The sequence below is a fragment of the Nymphalis io genome, chromosome 11 (genome assembly GCF_905147045.1).
Source record: "Nymphalis io chromosome 11, ilAglIoxx1.1, whole genome shotgun sequence".
NCBI classification, from domain to species: domain Eukaryota; kingdom Metazoa; phylum Arthropoda; class Insecta; order Lepidoptera; family Nymphalidae; genus Nymphalis; species Nymphalis io.
In genome coordinates this window covers 12,998,890-13,018,873 of record NC_065898.1, presented here as the reverse complement: position 1 = coordinate 13,018,873, position 19,984 = coordinate 12,998,890, and the positions used below count along the sequence as shown (strand labels likewise).

Below are 19,984 nucleotides of genomic sequence, written 5' to 3'. Positions count from 1 at the left end.
ATAATTTTGGCTACGCATCATTCGGGGCTGAACGGGAATCGTGAAGCCTTGCAAGGAATATTGATGAATATACGAAACTGACTTTTCCAACTTTCGCTAGTCGAAGAGCCACCCAAAGAATGATTTGATTTTTTATTTGGTTCACGACTCTGACTTTTTTAACAAATTATTTTTATTTATTATATATTACATTACTTAGAATAGTAGATATATTAGAATCGTTTTTAAGTTACACGAAATAAATTTATATATTATTTAAAAGAATTGCTCAATCAATATTATCGAATGAAGCGAGAATACTTAAACCCTTATGGGTTTAAATAAATTCAGTCTAACGTAAGTCCACCAGCCTGCATCAGAACAGTGAAATGAGTTGTGCTAAACATTGTCTTTATAGGGCATTATTAGCCCAACGCCAATATTCATAGGCTGTAACAAACTCATGTTCGCACCCGACATTCATTATTAATATTATCACAAAATAAAAGTGATTTTATACAAAGCCTTTACCAGTATTAAAAGTCAAGATTATCGAATTAAAAACCCTATCTCATAAACAAAGGCTTTACGAGATTCCATTAGAGTTCCCGTCAACCCTCGCTGAAGAGCCGCCGGTTCGAATTAGCAAAAATCGCCAATACAAACAAAACATTCCCCCTTCAAAAAGACGTCATATGGCCACCCCATGCTCCATTAAGTGAAAAAGATTGGCCAATGTTGGCTCCATTTCTTTTTTTTTGAACCAACATGTAACCAACTTGTTGATGTGATTGGGCTGGGATTTTTTATAGTTTGACCTTCACACATGATTGACAATAAAGTATGAAAATAATGATTACAGTGCACTCGTCAAACACACTACTGCAATATTATGTCACCTGTGCAGTGTAGTCCTTGAGATTGGTCGCCATAGCTGCCATTTTATAAAATTGTTATAATTCTTTGTTGCAAACCCTCTTCCCAGTTCAGCTGGGGTCGGGTCTCCTTATACATCTGCGCCAGAGAGCTCTGTTCTGGGTTGTCTGTGTACTCAGATTCTCTTTGTGGGCCTCTTTTTGAATGTTTGACCACCAGGTTGCGGGCGGTATAAATTTTTTATAATATTTGTAAATATTAAAAAGGTTAATTTTTTATAAAATACCTTTATTAAGCTTACTACGACTTCCAAAATAAATTATTTGATGAAATAATATATAATGTGACGTAATTTATTTGTAAATAAATATTAAGATGTATCATCATTCATCACCATCATCATTTTGCACGCTTTAAGGAAAGTACAAACTTAGAGGTTTTTGCTAGGATTTCACTTTAAAAGCAATATTTAAGGATGATATACGCTACTCACAATTTTACGCCAATTTCCCCAGGTATGGCGTATTGGATCAAACGTTTGTCAATTATACTCCAAAGCAATAAAAGTTAATAATGCATTGGAAATGCGATAGTCGTGTTCGACGTGATTTTTTTCGATTTGTTTTGTAATTTGTTATTTATGAGAGTATATTATAAGCCTTTTATTTATAAAACAATTTACGAAACATTATTTTCTTATTTCTTCTAACATATTCTAAATATTACGCTAGCCTGAATTTCTGCTACCTTAATTTTTTATAATATATAATGAAAAATCTCGAATATACATTTTTATTTTTTGTAGTATAGTTATCTAAAAAAGACAACAAAGTGATTTAAATATAAAAAAATATGCAAAATTATATTTCCTATTTTTTATCTATACATCACTTTATTACGCAGTATTTAGTTTTCGTAATGAAATCGTAAAAATTCCGAACGGTGAAGTACAAACGCAATTACGTGGAATTTTGTGGTTTAAGTTTTATTGCTCGTAAAATGGATATTAATTTAGTTATATCCTTACATTGTTCAGAAGTTGGCTTTGCTTTTTAATTGAAAAATAAATTAATGGAACAAAAATCTTTTAACAACAAACTTTTATTACAAAATGTCGTGTCTATACTGTTGACCGTTAAGTTCTTTCGTCTGAAGCCAATCCTGGAATCAACCAACACTGTTATGTTTGCTATAAAATTGTATTGCTATAGGAACTCACATCTGAAATCTAACATTGAAAGAGGTTTTAATTCGGCATGCAAGATTTGAATAAACTAACAAACATTGCATGTTAAATACAAGCTCCTAAAAAGACAAGGGCGCCCATAGCTATGTAATATTGTCATTTATGACACTAGCTTTTATATAATAATATGTTTAATTATAACTAAATCACATTTTATAAATAATTATTAACATTAAAGCTTTAAATAAATACAAATGAAAATTAAAAATATTTACTGTACAAATGGTGACCGCGTGGAATGGTGGCAAGAATGAAATGTTATTTTATTAGTTTGGGAATAATCAAAATATGTGGCTAACTGAGCAAAAAAAAATACTTTTGTAAACTTTTCCCGTTGCCCGTGCGAACACTGCACTGAAATTGCTTGATAAATTTTGACACTAGTTAAATACAATGTTTAAGGAAAAAAATATCGCATTCATAATTATTAAATGAAATGGCCTAGTGGTTAGAACGCCTGAATCTTAACTGATGATCGTGAGTTCAACCCGGGCAAGCAGCATTGAATTTTCATGTGCTTAATTTGTGTTTATAATTCATATCGTGCTTGACGGTGAAGGAAAACATCGCGAGGAAACCAGCATGTGTCTAATTTCGTTGAAATTCTGCCACATGTGTATTATACCAACCCGCATTGAAGCAGCGTATTGGAATAAGCTCCAAACATCTCCTCAAAAGGGAGAGAAGGCCTTAGCCTACAGAAAATACTAAATGAACGGAAAAAAATAAATTAAGTTGTCACTAATACGTTACTTTTCTTTTTTTATATAATTATTATATTTCTTTGCTTAAAAATATAATAACTTTTATTGACCCTACCTGGGATGCAAAAACAGCCTAGCCATTATATAGTTAGCAAGCATTCCTGTATTATATTAAAATGATAATGAGAAATACAGATTGAATAGAGACATAACAGTACGCGGATTCGTTTCGAGTACCGTAAAACACTTTGATATATCGCTTGTAACGACTATTATCGAAATAAAACTTATAAAGCAATAATCGTTTAGACACACAAAAAATATATCAGATAATTTTATTATAAAAAAGACCGAGCAAGTTTTTATGGTAACGCTGTCCGATTATATCCGGATTAGAGCTAACTAGTTTTGGAGACAAATCATTTGGACAACTCGTTACCCTAATGGTAGGGCCTGAAAAAGTTTATTATTGCCAAAACTTTGGCACGTGATAGTTTTAGTAGATGTACACAACTTGTGCATAATTGATGTGCAATCATTAGACGATTAAAACTTATCCCACATGCAGTCAAATTTAGAAAAAACAACAAAGTGCTCCTCCAATGCTCATATCATATTTTGAATAATCAATTTATATTTGTCAATTATTATTTAATTGAATATAGAAATTATTGTTAAGTTACCGTTCCATTTTTCGTTTGGATTCTGTTTGATTTCCCATTATGGGACGGCTATAGAAGGCGGCAAAAGTATATACTTAGATTTCTCATAATCAGTCAAGTTAAAAGTCATATTTAAAAAAAAAAAGTTTTGTATTCCAGTAGCGTCATCTGCTAAAATTTCCATTGGTTGCTATAAATAATTATATATATAATATATTGTATATATATTACAAATAAAATCTGCTTATTTTCCCATACATAGACTTACCTATATATACTGTACTGCGTTCATCCGCATTACAATTAAGCCGGTCCTACACGAAGCTAATAACAGTATCGTAAGTGCACCCTGTAGCGAATATTTAATATGAAATTTTCGCGACAAAATCTTTGTATTTACTTTGAATAATAATTGTTTGATATGAATATAAAATAATAATTGTAATTGTAATTAATATAATTTATTACTTTGAATCAAACTACATGTAAAATATGTGTGTTGTAAAACCGCTATATTTGATTATAATAATAATATCATGGTTTATTATTCACACACGGCCATCTGATCCCAAACTAAGCAGAGCTTGTACAATAGAAACCAGACAACTGATAAACTACATATACTTCTTTTCTTTTGTAAATACATACTTATATAGATAATTACACCCAGGCTGAGGACAAACAGACATATAAGAATTGATTTTGATATGTCAATACTTTTTAACACAGATGATTGGTTAGTTAAATTGAACGTTAATACTTTTTTTTGGTTTTAATTGATTTTTAAGTTCAAACCACTACAAGGGCTACCAGTGAAAATTATTTGAAGATGTCCTACTGAGCGAATTCAGCCGCAGTTGCAGGTGAGTGGCCGGCCTTTGAGAAACGAGTAGGCCCTTTTATTGATGGTTGGAAATGGCCTACTCATAGTCATATCGGTTCGAAAGACAGACAATTCGTGCGAGGCAGAAAATGCCCTATAAATCGCGCTGGATGGAATTCGATGCTTAATCCGATGGGACGGCAATCCGATATGACCGGAGAGGGTTCTAGCCAACGCCTTTAAGTCGTTTCTAAGCTACATGGATGTCAACACTGACTAAAAAAACTTTTCTTTGCCTGATCCAAGGATTGAAATACCTTACTTACAGCCTTATAAGACATCAGACCAACAATGTGGCTAAATATATTTATTAGATCACTGTTCAATAAAATTGCTTCCTCATTTTCCCATGTGTAGGATAGAAATATATTCGCACATGGTGGCCAATGGACCATTCTCACAGCTGTAACAATGTGCTACGTGTGGAAGCAGCTTTAAGTCGTAATCCAAATGAAGCATTATATTACATCGCTATCGCAAGCGTTATCGTGATTGTATTGAAAACGAGCGTTTTACGACTCAATTTATTTTGAACTTCAACAATTTCGACGCGTTATTCTCTTTAGCAGGTAAATCTCACAAATGGATTTATTATATTGGTTTAAAATTTTATTGGAATTTTCTTTTGTGTGTAAAACTATATATAATATAAATTATAAACAACCACAACTAATTTTATTTCTTTTTATGGGAATTATTATGCCACTAACTGTTTCAAACATTCAAATTCCTAAATTTCTTCCTCAAAATTAATTATGGTCGAATTTCTAGGACTACTATACAATCAAGAGTAATATATAAGCTAATGTTGTAGGGCAGTCCAAAAAATACGAAATATACAACAGTAGTACCATTTTGGCTGTTATTTCAAATTGGTTTATTAATGCAAATTTCTATCATTCCCATGGGATCAAAAATGAATAAAATTAATTAATCAACTCTTATCTTTATCATAAATGTATTGTATTTATTGCAAGGCTATCGTTAAAAGGGCTTAGTTAAAAAGAGGGATGTTTGCATAATTAATTAATAGAATTTGCATGGTCTATACGCAATTAGATTATGTACATCCAATTTAAGGGGAAGGGCTTTTTAGGTACATAATATTTTTAGAGGGCTTTTATATCTCAATTTATTACTGAGTATCATTCAATAGCAGTACATACATTTAGTAGAATCTACTATTATAACGATTCAAAAGTGGTATGAGACCCTACTTGATTTTTTTTTCATTTTCAAAGAAGAACACCAGTGGAAAAATCAAATTGTTAAAAAATATTTATTTACACGCCTGTCTATAATGGAGATCTTATAAGTACTTATTAGTAGGTTATCGTGAATTATAAAAGTGTAAAATGGTTTATTTATGGCACACTATATGCATGATGAAATAATCTTATATATGAAGAAGGAAGAGCATCCAAGCCATTTTGATGACGTCACGAAGTGCCGTCATCTTCTATTGTATAATGTAATATCATTTACTTATAAATGGTATTTAGAGGATGATCAGATAAATAATAGATTGATTACAAAAAAAAAATATATTAGTGCGATCTATGATTCGCAATTGCAGGCAATTCGGGACTTGCAATTGCAGACATGAGCAGGCAGTTAAGTAAAGTTATAATCATAAAGGAATTCTCAATTTATAAATTCATGTATTTTATTTATATATTTAGTTGTGAAATTACGTTTAACTTAGAAAAGTATTATTTCGTAAAAAAAAAATCATTGGGCGCGATGAAAGTAATATTTCAATAGGAAAATACTATGTAATTTTTCAAAATTAAACTTTTATTATTATAACATGCAATATGTCTAGCAGTATCATATGAAAAACATATATTTAATCTCTTCAAAATTTATCAAAACGCCAGTATCACGTGAATACAAGCGACGCGAAGGCAGCCCGTTCAAAACCAACAAACCGTATCTATAAAGCTCCGGCGATCGATTAGATATTTCAATGAATGGACAAGTTTATTTTTAAGCCGCGGACCGCCGTAAGCCCTGTGTTGTTTTTTTTAAACTGAAAAGTGTGAATAATATCCTATAAAAAGGTTTCGTAGTTTACACATTACGTAATTAAAATTATTGTTTTTTCATTTGTCATTTTCCATTTGTTGACAAATTATCATGATGACCGTGAACATATTACTTGATCTTAAAGGAAATTCTGGCACAAATCGAAGCTTTACAATTGTTTATTTGTGAGGAAACCTAAATGTGTCAAATTAAATTCCAACTTGAAAATCAACCTAAAATTATCTCAGACGATTGTAAAAGCATTCCTTAGATTCCAATTATTCCTTGGATATCCTAGGATTTTGGTAATGTTCTAATTTGTCTGATTATCCTATGACATATGAGTAATTTTAATTTATTGCATTGGTTACTACATAAAAATATAATTATAGTACTGAAATTTAGCTCGGCGATTATTTACTCATTCATTCTTTTTCAAGCTTATAACAGATTTTAAAATAACAAGTATATTATAGAAGACAACATTTTTTATATTTTGCTTTTAAATAACAGTTAATGCTTAAAAAATGCTTTTTTTTTCAATTTTTTCGTTGAACCCTAAAAAGTTAAACAGAGTTATGGTACGGTAAACAGGTTCCGTTTAGTTGAAAAAGTGCGAATGAATGGTGAAAATTTATTCAGTAAAAAGTAGTTTTAGTAGTTTGCTGGCACAAGGTAAAGAATGGTTGAAAATAAATATAACTTTATATGTCTGCGTGTCCGCTTTCTGGTTTAATTTTGGTGGACTAAATTTCGTCATGCATATTGCATACACCCCTTATAAGTATAACATATATTATTATTATGGGTATGCATCAATTGTTGCAATTTATATATATAATAGCTATTGATTTACATAATATAATTACAGCCATTTTTAAGTGCCTACTATTATTTGAAAGTAGGTACTTCATTCTTTTTTTGGTTATAAATAAAAAAACAACTCAACTCAAACACCCAGCCATCCATATAATATTCCATGAATATGTTTTATTTGTAACCACGACCTTTACCACAGCTGTCACTTCCATTGACCACTGAGTCAATTCGTTACTAAGTAACTGAATTAAATTGCTTTTATACAAAAAATGTCAACTAAAATGTTATGATGCGTACTCTTGGCACCTTCGCGAGCTGATCCGAGGACTTGATACTGATTCAGCAGAGATTAGACAGTGTTGTTGCTATTAATACAAATGTAGTTGAACATACAGCACATTATGATTGCCTGCAACACTATGAAAGTGATCACAGTATGGACATGCTGGAATATCATCCAGATCATCCTAGGAATCCAGAATCCCATAAATATCGATCTGTAATAAATAAATTTTGATACATAAATAACACCACAAGCAAATAAAAATTTTACATAGTCGTCAGTAATCCTACAATATGTTGCTTGGAAATAAAAGTATTTATGTACAATAAAAATAAACTGAATCAAAATAATAAAAAAGATACAACAAAGAATTGGACAATACGACTGTAGAGATACATATACTTTATATATATATATATATATATATATATATAATAAAAAGTAAAAAAACAACACTGCTGGCTAAGGGGCAAGATCACTTTCTTATCCCCTTAGGTGAGATATGTAAAGCCACAAAACAAGACTTGGGTGGGGCAGTGGATGCATTATGCGAAAAAACGATCGTGCATCCCCTCTGGTCCGCGTCGAAGATAGCCATTGCAGAGATTTTAGTGGGTAATAATCCCACATAACCTGTCCCACCCACTCATAAAATTATCATAAAATACTAGCGTTCGTTAATACTAAAATACAAAACTGATATTCTCGGTCTTTATTTCAGATCGTGATATAATATCAGCTCTAGTTTAAGAGAAAAATATTGCTCATTTATTCATGTTATTCTTCTTCTTTCTTCAAACCCTCTTCCCAGTTCACCTGGGGTCGGGTCTCCTTGTACATCTGTGCCAGAGAGCTACGTTCTGGGTTGTCTGTGTACTCAGATTCTCTTTCTGGGCCTCTTTTTGTAGGTTTGACCACCAGGTTGCGGGCGGTCACCCTCTTCCCCGCGGTCGGTCCGGGATATTTAAGGCTTTCTTGATAGGATGATCATCGTTACGTCTCAGGATATGGCCGTACCAGCGCAGTCGAAATTCCTTCAATTTTTCCACAATTGGTGTTACCTTGAATGATCCCCTGACATATTCATTCCTTACTTTGTCCAGCCGGGTGATTCCTCCCGCCCATCTAAGCATTTTCATCTCGCTTGTATGCGGTTGTTTTTCGTGTGTCTTTTTGATGGTCCAACACTCTGCCTCATAGATCATGGATGGGCGTACTACCATTTTGTACACTTTTCCCTTTACACAAATGGGCATTCTATGGTCACAAAGAACACCCGAAAGCGATTTCCATTTTATCCAGGCGGTTTTAATGCGGTGGTCTACGTCCTTATCGATATTTGCGTCAGTAGTAAGCACAGATCCAAGATACTTGAAGTTGTCTACTTTGGGTAGTGCGCGATTGTCTATGTAAATATTACATCCCGTCTCTTCTGTCCCTCCATAGTCACACTCAAAATATTCGGTCTTACTTCGACGAATGCGTAGTCTATGGTTTTCTATTTGTGTCACCCACCGGTTAACAAAAACGGTTGTTTCCTGTTGGTTTTGTGCATTTTTCGCCACTAGGACTATATCATCTGCGTAAAGAATACACTCTGGTGCTGGCTTTTGTATGCCTCGCGTGATGTAGTCCATACACAGGTTGAATAGCAATGGGCTCAAGGCAGATCCTTGATGTACTCCTACATTTACGTGGAAGGGCTCGCCAAGACCCGCTGGACTTTTGACGCACGTAGTATTCCTTCCATCTTATATTTATATCCTTGTTCGCCGTTAGTAAAACACCCTGAGAATTTTTAATGCATTTGTTACATTTAATATCGAGAGTAGAAATATGGCGTTGTCGGGCTATTTTATAGATAGAGTTCTCATCCTCGGCTTTTTGCAATCTATCATAAAAATCTTCTCTAGATTTTGATTGTGCTACAGCAGATTTAGCTATCATTTATTCAGTATGTTATTATTATTGGTTATATCTATTAAATAACTCATATCGATCGTCTTTGTTTTTTGTAAAACGCTGCGAGTGAGTAACTGACCGAAAATTACAATTGGATTTTACGGCTTGTATAGACTTAATATTACACGAACGCGTCGTAGATTCCGTAGAGTAATGCGTTTGTAAATATATTTTGCTGTTTATTCTTATATCATTTAAATGTTATATTTATAAAAGCTAATATCGCATATCAATTTCTTTTAATTTACGATCATCTTTCAATATACTTTGAGTTTCAAGTCTGTCCTTAAAAAATAGCTCTACAGATACGTTTACTAGTTTTAGTAATTCGTTGTATATATTATTTCTTGTATTTGATTCTGATGTATCTCAAATTGTTTTAATATTATATATATTTCGTGTGTCTGCAAGTTTATTATCAGGCAGCATCTACGATAGGATTTAAAATGATCGAGAGTATATATAGTAGTATTCATATGCAATAATAAAAAATATATATATAAATATTGGTGTGTTGTCACATTAAAACAAGTAATTGGACGACCGAGCTTTTCTCGGCTTAAATAACAATTAGTTAAGAACATTTATATATATTGTTTCCTAAAAAACGCAATTCTTTTCAGTTTCCGTTTATTTTATACAATACATATTGTATATGTCGGCGGCAGCGACGGCTGAGCGATAGAGCTGTCTTCTTCTAAATTTGGTGGTACGGGGTCCATCACGATATTGTATCAATAATAACTTAATGTAGGTATAACAAGGATTTATTGTTACAGATCACAATACACAAGTATAATTAGGTACTAAATAGGTAAACCGACAGTTTCGCCTTGGAGGTGTAGACTGGTCGGTTTCTCAAACGCTAGTTCCCATTTCTCGAATGCAAGTGTTTTTATAAACAGTCACCCCACTCCCCAACACGACTCTGTCCACGTGACTTCAACAACGAAAGAAGTCACCGCGTTTACCCGTTACTACTATAGTCAATTCAGTTACTTTTAATTAAAAATATTGTTTTTCCACGACATATATATATTATTTACCAGAATTGTTCATTTAATAGTATAATATCTTGTTTATCTTATATAATTAATTTTTACTTATAAAACGCTTATTTTCTCACACTGTTCGTAATATCCATTTCTATCATTTTAATACGAGAATATGATTCAATAAGTTAACTGAATCTGAAATTTAAGAACGTTTAAAAACGCTCATTGTTTTAACGTCAGTATCGGGGATTATCGCACTTCATTTTGCTTTATTAACTGGTTATTTAAATGTGCTTGATTAAATTAATTGTAATCGCAAAATAAACGTTTATCAAAGCGGTTTTAACTGGATTAATCTGGGTAGTAAGTTGAAAATTCGCTTTACATTTAATTTTATTATATTTTAATCAAATTAATAGTAATGAGAATCGGTGGGTTTTTTATGCAGCTGAAAGGTACTCACGATAGCAAGTTGTAACGTTTATTTATTTCCAAAAACACAATTAAAATTAAATGATTTAATTACGTACATGTTACAATAATAGCAAGTCGAAGTCATGCTGGACATTGTCTCAAAAGAATAGTGCTGTCCTCTTGAAGAGAAGGCATTGAGAATCCATCACGCTGTGTCAATGTGGTTTGGTACAGATACACGTGGCAGAATCGTACGATACATTTCTTTCTCTCTCTACCACCAAGCACGACACGAAACATGAAAAATCAGTGGTCAACACATTTTCTTTTTAGCAGGCGAAGCCGCGCATAAATTATACAATATATCCATTAAATATATATATATATATATATATATATATATATATATATATATATTTATTTTATTCATAATAATTTATATTATACTTTATTCATAATAGAGATTGAACATAGTAGTTGAATATTACAATTTTGTTTGTACAAATTAATTTAATTTTAATCAGGTGTAGCACTGAACTCCTCGCTAGGTTATAAAATAATCTGTATTAAGGAGTAATGTCCTGTTCCCTATTTTGTGTGTCAAGAAATTATTCTATACAATATGTTTTCTCTAAAATATAAAAATGGCACATTTCAGGTCTGCTGTTTTTTGTTACTTCTCGCCGTCTGTACTGTAGACGTTCTGGATTTCATCCAGATCGAATTTTCATATCATAAAAAAAAATATATTTTTATAGAAAAGTGCATTATAAATAACTCCTATACTTGTTTTAAAATGAAACAGACATCTTCACCGAGGCGACAAATTTTGGCGATTTTTGTTCAAACACGTCAATAATTCCGACTGTCGGCTGATTCAATATTAGTTTACGTTAACGAGTTGCCTCATCGTCCATTGTAAAAAGAACTCAAACACAAATATAATAGAGTGCACTTTGTGTTATCGATCGAACTAATTATTTTATTTAAATATTTGCCAATTACGAGAATTAAGATTTGTTTAACTAGAGTCGCAGATAATGATGGGGGAGAGAGTACATAAGAGTAGAGTCAGATAAAAGATGTACAGATCTACAGTTAAGTTGATGTCTGGGATTGTACAATAGTTTTTGTGACTGCATAGTTATTTGAAAGTCCTTTTTTGGTAACGAAATGGCCTAGTAGTTAGAACGCGTGAAATTTAACGAATGATCGTGGGTTCAAGCCCGGGCAAGCACCACTGTATTGATGAAAGAAAACATGGTATGTGTCTAATTTCACTGAAATTCTGCTACATATGTATCATTCGTAGACTGTTAATTACTTTTGATAACAAAGATGCAGAAATTCTTTTACGACATTTATGAAAATAGAAATTTTACCATTCTAGTATAATATAAGATCAAACGAACTTCTCAAGTGAAGTTCGATCATAATTATGAGAACAGCTTCATTCACCTGAAAGTTGATTTCAGTAAGTTAACATTTGGATTAAAGTAAATTACATCAATACACAACCTTGTAAACAGCGGGAACCATGGATGCGTTGACCAATTCGGTACAACAAGAATCCCTTTTGCTTCTTCATTAACAAAGGTGTAAATGAGTAGAATTTAAGGTTCTTCCATGAAATGGTGAAAGCATGGACGTCCCATGCGTCGTGGTCATTTTTCCATATTACATATATAGGGCATTTCGAATTATATCTATTAGCAAATAAATACTACTATATAATAATATACTATACTACGGCGGGTGTTCCAAATTTTTGTTTTATCTCAGCAAAAGCGTAATCACTTAATTTTCATTCGGTGTCATGAAATTTCTTTCGCAATAAAAAATCTGCCTCTAAATTTTGTTTTGAATTTATATACGACGCATATACATATATGTATATATTCGACGTTGTTCACACTACATCCATTTTTATTTATACAGGCAATAGCGGTTACATTGTCGATTCTTAATAATATTTCGGAATTAAAGCACTCCTTAGTGAATACCTTTAACCGAAAATAAACCGCTTTTAGCTCCAAGACATTTATATGCAACGACATTTCGTCCTCCTTGCAATGACCAGATGCCTGTTTGTATCACAAGAAGCACCCCATCCGGTAGTCGATGCGTCTGTATAAATGTCTTTTATGTACTGTCCGGATTTCAGAGGACAAAAACTATTTTCTATATTATTTAACCAACAATTAAAATCTCAGCTTAGAGATTTAGGAATATTTACAATCTGATTATAACTAGGATTTCTAATTAATTTAATGAATTTAAACTGTTCAAATAATTTTGTATATAACCAGGAATATTGGACAGCTGGATATGCGGAAACTAAAAGACCTACTAGTCTAGCAAAATCCCTTAATTTACATCTACATTTATTGTTAAATTCTTGTAAATAGTTCTTAATTTTAATTATTTTATTCTTAGGAAGCTTTATGATCATATTTCGCGAATCGAAAATAAAACCAAGGAATTTACATTGTGTATCTGGATCGAAATTACTTTTTTCTTTGTTAATAATAAAACCGATTTCTGTTAGCAACGATTCTGTAAACAATACGTTATGTTTGCATTCTTTGTAATTTTTGCCTAAACAAAATATATGATCTAAATAAATTATACATAATTTCCCTCATGTGTTCTACAATCGGTTTAAGTATATTAGTAAAAACATATGGTGCTTTCTATGAGATTTATCTACCTTAATAAAGAAATAACTACACTTCAAATCTATTGTGCATTGTTTTCCGATACATCTTCGGCAAACAGAAGCTTATCCCGAGTTGTATCAGCAAGTGCAACACGTAATCTTAAGTTGATTTAACTTAAGATTATACTACGCCGAGTCTTAGTTTCAGCATTATGACTGCCACAAAGAATGCGACAAGCATCGCTTAATGGCTGCAGTAATTTTTGCTTTGATGTTTCGTTTAACAATATTAATTGCATTACCTGCGACAGCGCAGCTAAGGCAATCCCAATTTGGCTTTGCTTTTGCATCATCGTAGAATCTCGTTTAGAGAGTATATCGGGTACTGCTACCTTGACTTCAGGATTTAATACGGGAGCTATTAGATAGTCGCATTTAGCCGGTATTAAATATTCCAATAAGTTTCTTTCGTCTCCTTTTACTTTTTAAAATTTCCTGCCATCTTGTCGCGATATCGGAATGAATATTACTTCCTAAAGCTGTTGCAGCCCTAGGTGTATCTCCTAAAAAACGTCCTCGTCTAATGCAAGTTCTTCAGTACATGTGTCTACTTGGTTATTAATAGAACTATTCCCACGGTCTCGATCTCGTTCCTGGAACGGTTGCAATGACCTCCCTGGAACTGCTTCGGGAGTCGATAAATATCCCGATGGGCTATCCGCGAGCGGTGAAATAACTTGTCTCAGTTCTAAAAACTCCAAACTGAAGCGTGGTGGAATAGTCTCTTGCGGCGATGACGAACCTCGTCTCAAGCCAGTGAGTCATTGTCAACGACAATATTACCTGCACATAAAATGGTCAGATTACGTTACACGTCAAAACTTGACGGTCACTACCACAGTAGTAGATTTAGAATGTCAACGACTTTTGTGTTACTTATAACTAACCATTAATTTCATCCTCTGACGAAGACGATATTATCCTTAATCTCCTCGACTTGCGTTGTAGTTTCTTCTCCAACTTTCTGATTTTTGTTCTTATTTTCTCGTCACCCGATGAAGTTTTCTTTTCCCCATTATTTTAAAGCGTCTATTTCTTAGTTATACTTGTAACTCAATAATTGATTTACTAATATTAGCAGTAGACGTGCAAAGGCTACAGCACGGAAACGCAGAATGAGTGAAATTCGCTATGAACCTCAACAGGAGGGGTAGGCATAGAAAAAAATAAATAAAATAAAATGACTTTAAACTACCGTGCAAGGCATACAGTAGGTGGCGCTACTACATTGTTAAACATAAATCGCTAAGAATGAAGTTGTGAAACATAATGAGTAATTTAGTTATTTCAAATTTTTTCTATTGATTTTCTTTTATAATATCGTAATACAACATAAATTTATAATACAATATAATTTCACTTGTCAATATAATTGTTTAACATACTAATAATATATTTATAAAATTTACATACTTTGATTAATATTTATTATATAATTGATAAAAATTTATAATTTGATTAATGACCATTTTTTTAAATCAAATTTAAAAAGTCTAATATTTTTTTTATAGGTAGATAGGAGCATATGGTAATTGGTCACCAACGCCCATAGACATTGGCATTGTAAGAAATGTTAACCATCGCTTACATCGCCAATGCGCCACCAAGATGTTTTGTCTCTTTGGCCTGTGATTACACTGGTTTACTTGCTCTTTAAGCCGGAACACAACTAAGTACTACCAAGTACTACTGTTTTGTTGTAGAGTGGGTGGTACCTTCGTTGACGAGCTTGCACAAAGCCCTACTGTGCATTGATGGATAAACATCTGACAGATTTTCATTAAACACATGTATTGTGGTAACATGGTTTCCTCACCATCAATTCCTTTACTGCCTACCTCGAGCATATGAAAATTCAGGGATGCTTGCTCGTATTTGAATCCACAATCATCGGTTGATTCAGAAGTTCTAAACACTGGGCCAGCTCAAATATACATATATAAGATCAATTCAGATAATTTAAGAATCTGTATTAAAATTCCACACAAACAATGTCAAAACATTACTGTTATATAATATTTCACTTAATGTCTCTAATTAAAAGATTTAGCTTCTTAAAGGTAAATTCGCTTCATCGCATTTGGGATATGAAAAATCGTAATAAATCTTTGGAACCGGAATATACCTAACGAGCCTTTTTGAGCCTCTTGATACTAATGAATGAACGAGATTTAAAGGTCACTTTCGGTTGACGATCAAAAACGTTTGTACAAAACTGAACATTAAGGTAAATATTAATTAACATAATATAATATTCTTGAAATCGAATTTCAGCTACCTCGCTGATGTAGTGGGTAACGTCTCAAGTTCGAATTCTGAGTCGGGCCAATAAAATATAGTGATGTTTGGCCTTCCAACTAATGGGTCATCCCGGCTCTCATATCTGTAGATTTCGAATAAGAAATTATAAAAAAAAAACAAACAATTATCTTACATTTCTTACATGAAATCATTTGATAATAAAACAAAAATATAAACGAATATCCTTGTTTAATTGAAATTTTACGTAACCTTAAAAAAAAATTGGATAAAAACAATCACCAAACACATTTTTATACAAACAAAAATTTCATGTACTAATAGTTTTTATACTTACTCTAACAAACTCTAGTTACAATTGCAGTCACTCACAAATCGCGTCGACATCTACCGTACTGTACGAAACCAATGAGCAAATTACCTATCATTTGGCGTACACCGCACTTTTATAATAGCATTTATATTATTAGTTCCCTAAATGTATTATATATTTTTTATTAATGAAATATTTATACTATAATATATTTGTTCGAAGAGAATAACTATAAATACTGTAAAAGTATTAAATTAACTCATTACAGAGGTAAAAGGATTGGTTTATAGCCAGTAATGAAAACAGATTATCTGTATGTAACCTAAAGGAATTTTATTAGATCATAAAAATAAGTCGAGTCGAAATGTAGACTGCCTACACGTTAGAGGCGAAGAGCTTTTAAAAACAATATCTTTTCCCCGTATCCCATTATGATTGGTTGATAAGGTAATTTTTTTTTACAATATAATAATCACTTAAATGTTCACTATTGTTGGGTTAAGGTTACTTCACTGCAAGTTAGTGATATAGATGATTTTATAGTGCATAACATACGCAGGCTCCCTCGCAATGTTTCCTCCGTCGGTGATGAATCGAACCATAAGCACATGAAAACACATTGGCGCTTGCCCCGATTTGAAATCGCGAAATTGCTTCCTTGAAGGTCCTTGAATCTTTTAACGATATATCCTGGATATAGTTCCAAATGTTTTTATCTTATGTTGACCAACGATGTAAGCTATTTGTACCAAAGATATTACAGTTTTAAAATTTCACAAATATAAATGTCCTTTTTATCAATACATATATTATCTTATGTAGCTATTTTTATAAGTAAATACATAAAATGAATAAAGCAAAAGCTAAATAGCAAGTCTTGTTATAAGCTACTCTGTATCTTAAGACTCTGAAGCCGTTAACCGGCCTCATATACTCAGTTTTTATTATCTGGATCTATGAACCAATAATATCCTTCGCTGCAAGTACCATTTCAATATGTAAGTCGTAAAATAATTTCGTTATTACGTCTTTTTTACGTTGTATTTGTTAAATAAATTAAAATTATTTTTATGTTGTATACGTTTAATATATTAAAATTGTAGTAAGCCATTATAATTGAACCAAGATGATTCAGTGGAAGATTACGGGTTAGAATCCGGAGCTTAACTGAGTTATTATTTGCTTAATTTGTATTAACAATTCATCTCATGCTCGGCGTTAAAGAAAATTTAAAAAAACCTGCATGTTTCAGATTACATACCGCCGTATATATTTACCGAGCCGCGTTGGAGCAGTGAGGTAGAATAAACTCCATTTTTTCTTCGCAATATATTTACTATCATTTTTATTCTTATATGTATCCAATAAATATTTTTATTTTTAAAGTAGATTTATAATAGGTGATAGATGAGAATATTATTTTATTCGAGGGGAATTAAAAGATTCATAACATTAAATATAATTGGACTAGTCTTGATCCTACGTACTCCTCAGCTACTGCTGCAAATTTATTTCTTGGTAGGTTATATCAGCCACGGTATATAATTAATAATTTTAAATCTAAACAAAAAACACAATGCTAAGGCATATTAATTAAAGAATATTATCCATAATCTAAATTGCAAAAAAATATTTTATACGATATTGAAATATTTAATTAGCTAAAAGAATGACAAAAAAGTTACAGACAAATTCTACTCAGTGGAATCTAGCTACCTTCCAAACTAGTCTTAATATAATCTAAATATTAGCTAAAATATAATCTTTAAAAATGACGTTTTAAACTTCCAGTTTATTGATAAGTACACAACAATTATATAGGTACGTGCTATACAAACTAGACAACTTCACATCCTACAACAAAACAACTGAAGAATGTCATCTTGAAATCAAAGTACGTGCATCTTACTCTCAAATAAATGCATTCAAAGATCACGTACATCACGCCCGAGAGGATATTTAACTAGGAAAATAAACTACACCATGAGAAGCGTTTGATCCTTATTTTTGTTGAATGTATTCCTGACTGTTTGTTTCGTTGATATGTCTGTTTTCTTAGTTCGTGAGAAATTCATTGTTGACGAACATCTCCAATATCTCTTATACATCTCATTCGAAAGTTTTTTATTTTATAAAATAGATAGGTCAGGCAAATGGGCCACCTGATGGTAAATGATCACCATCGCGCATACACACTGGCGCTGCAAGAAATATTAAACATTATTTACAACGACACTGTGCCGCTAACCTTAGAAACTATTTTGAGTAATTTTAACGATAATAAGCACAAGTTCAATAGTCTATCTGGTGGTTTCCAGCAAATTCTTTTTATTATAAATTTATTCGCTTGTAATTTTTTAGAATATTTTTCATATTTATTGTATGATAGCATAAAATAAACCCTAAATAATACGTATTGGCAAATAGCCCACGTTCTAATATTTATTTTAAAGCTTTTATTTTAAAAATATCGTATACATTTACAATAATATTTAGATCTTTTACTCGTGGTAGGGCTTTGAGCGAGCTCGTCTGGGTAGGTACCACCCACTCATCAGATATTCTATCGCAAAACAGCAGTACTTGGTTGTGTACATGTACAGTGTTGTATTCCGGATTGAAGGGTGAGTGAGCCAGTGTAATTACAGACACAAGTGAAATAACACCTTAGTTCCCAAGGTTAATGGCGCATTGGCGATGTAAGCGATGGTTAACATTTCTAACAATGCCAATGTCTATAGGCGTTGTGATCACTTACCATCAGGTGGCCCATATGCTCGTCCGCCTTCTCATTCTATAAAAATCTATTTATACAGTATTGTTTAAAAATTTATATTGTTGGTATAAATCTGGCCGATTTTTTTATAAACTTTATTTACCACTACAATATGCAGTTGGCTAAAAGCGGTCTTAATGCCTGAAGATATTCTCCGCCAGTCAACTCTTAGGTTAAACGGAAATCCGTGAAGGCAATCGGTAATTTATACGAACAACAATATAAATATTTAGAAATTTCATAACTTTTCCCACTTTCATTGCAGCTTCAAAAATTCAAATATAAATTTGGAGCCAAAGAAATATTGTTTCTATGTTCGTAAATCTTTCTTAGACAACTCTACAAAGTCGATATAATCCTTCCCAGTTAAGCATTCGTGTCTAAATTCCACATTATAAATCCTAATATTAAACAAAAAATCATAAAAATTATACTCACTACAAAATAATACAAATAATATTATACTTAGAATAGATCGTGATTGTCAGAATTTGATGTTATAACTACTTAGTTTCTTCTTCTCGGTGGAATCTATTTCGAACCGGTAATAGTTTTGCATTCAATTGAATCCTTGCTTGTAAAGGTCTCCTTGTAAAATATATATTTTGATTTCGATAACCGTTTATATTTTTCTCTTAATACAATCCGAACGTTGTAAGAGTTGAAGGAATTCTATATGATAAGTTTGAGTGTTAATTTCTTTATTCTATTCAAAATTAATGAATTCAATTAATTATTATTTTAATTTAGTTATTTTAACACAATCACCACGTTATTCAGTACAAAACCCTCCCTGACTTATAGGATTACAAATAATACAATTTCAAATAGAATCGTTGTACCTGAGTCAGACAAGCGATGTGGTCGGTCCGGCCACAGCTGATTACGTCGACGTAAACTCTGTTAAGACAACTAATGGTCTGACGATGTTATGTTTAAACTACTAATTTATAATAACCATTTTGACAACAAATACGAATATATATGTCAATTATGAAGAAAATAAAAAATAATATATCTTATTATAATACATATGCATTAATTGACATATGTATGTTTGAATTGA

The 19,984-nt window shown here is 32.0% G+C and overlaps 1 pseudogene; it reads right to left on the bottom strand.

The window, feature by feature from the left end:
- Window positions 1–13,590: 13,590 nt before the first annotated feature.
- LOC126772087 (uncharacterized) lies at window positions 13,591–14,587 on the bottom strand (annotated as a pseudogene).
- Between the last annotated feature and the right edge of the window lie 5,397 nt (window positions 14,588–19,984).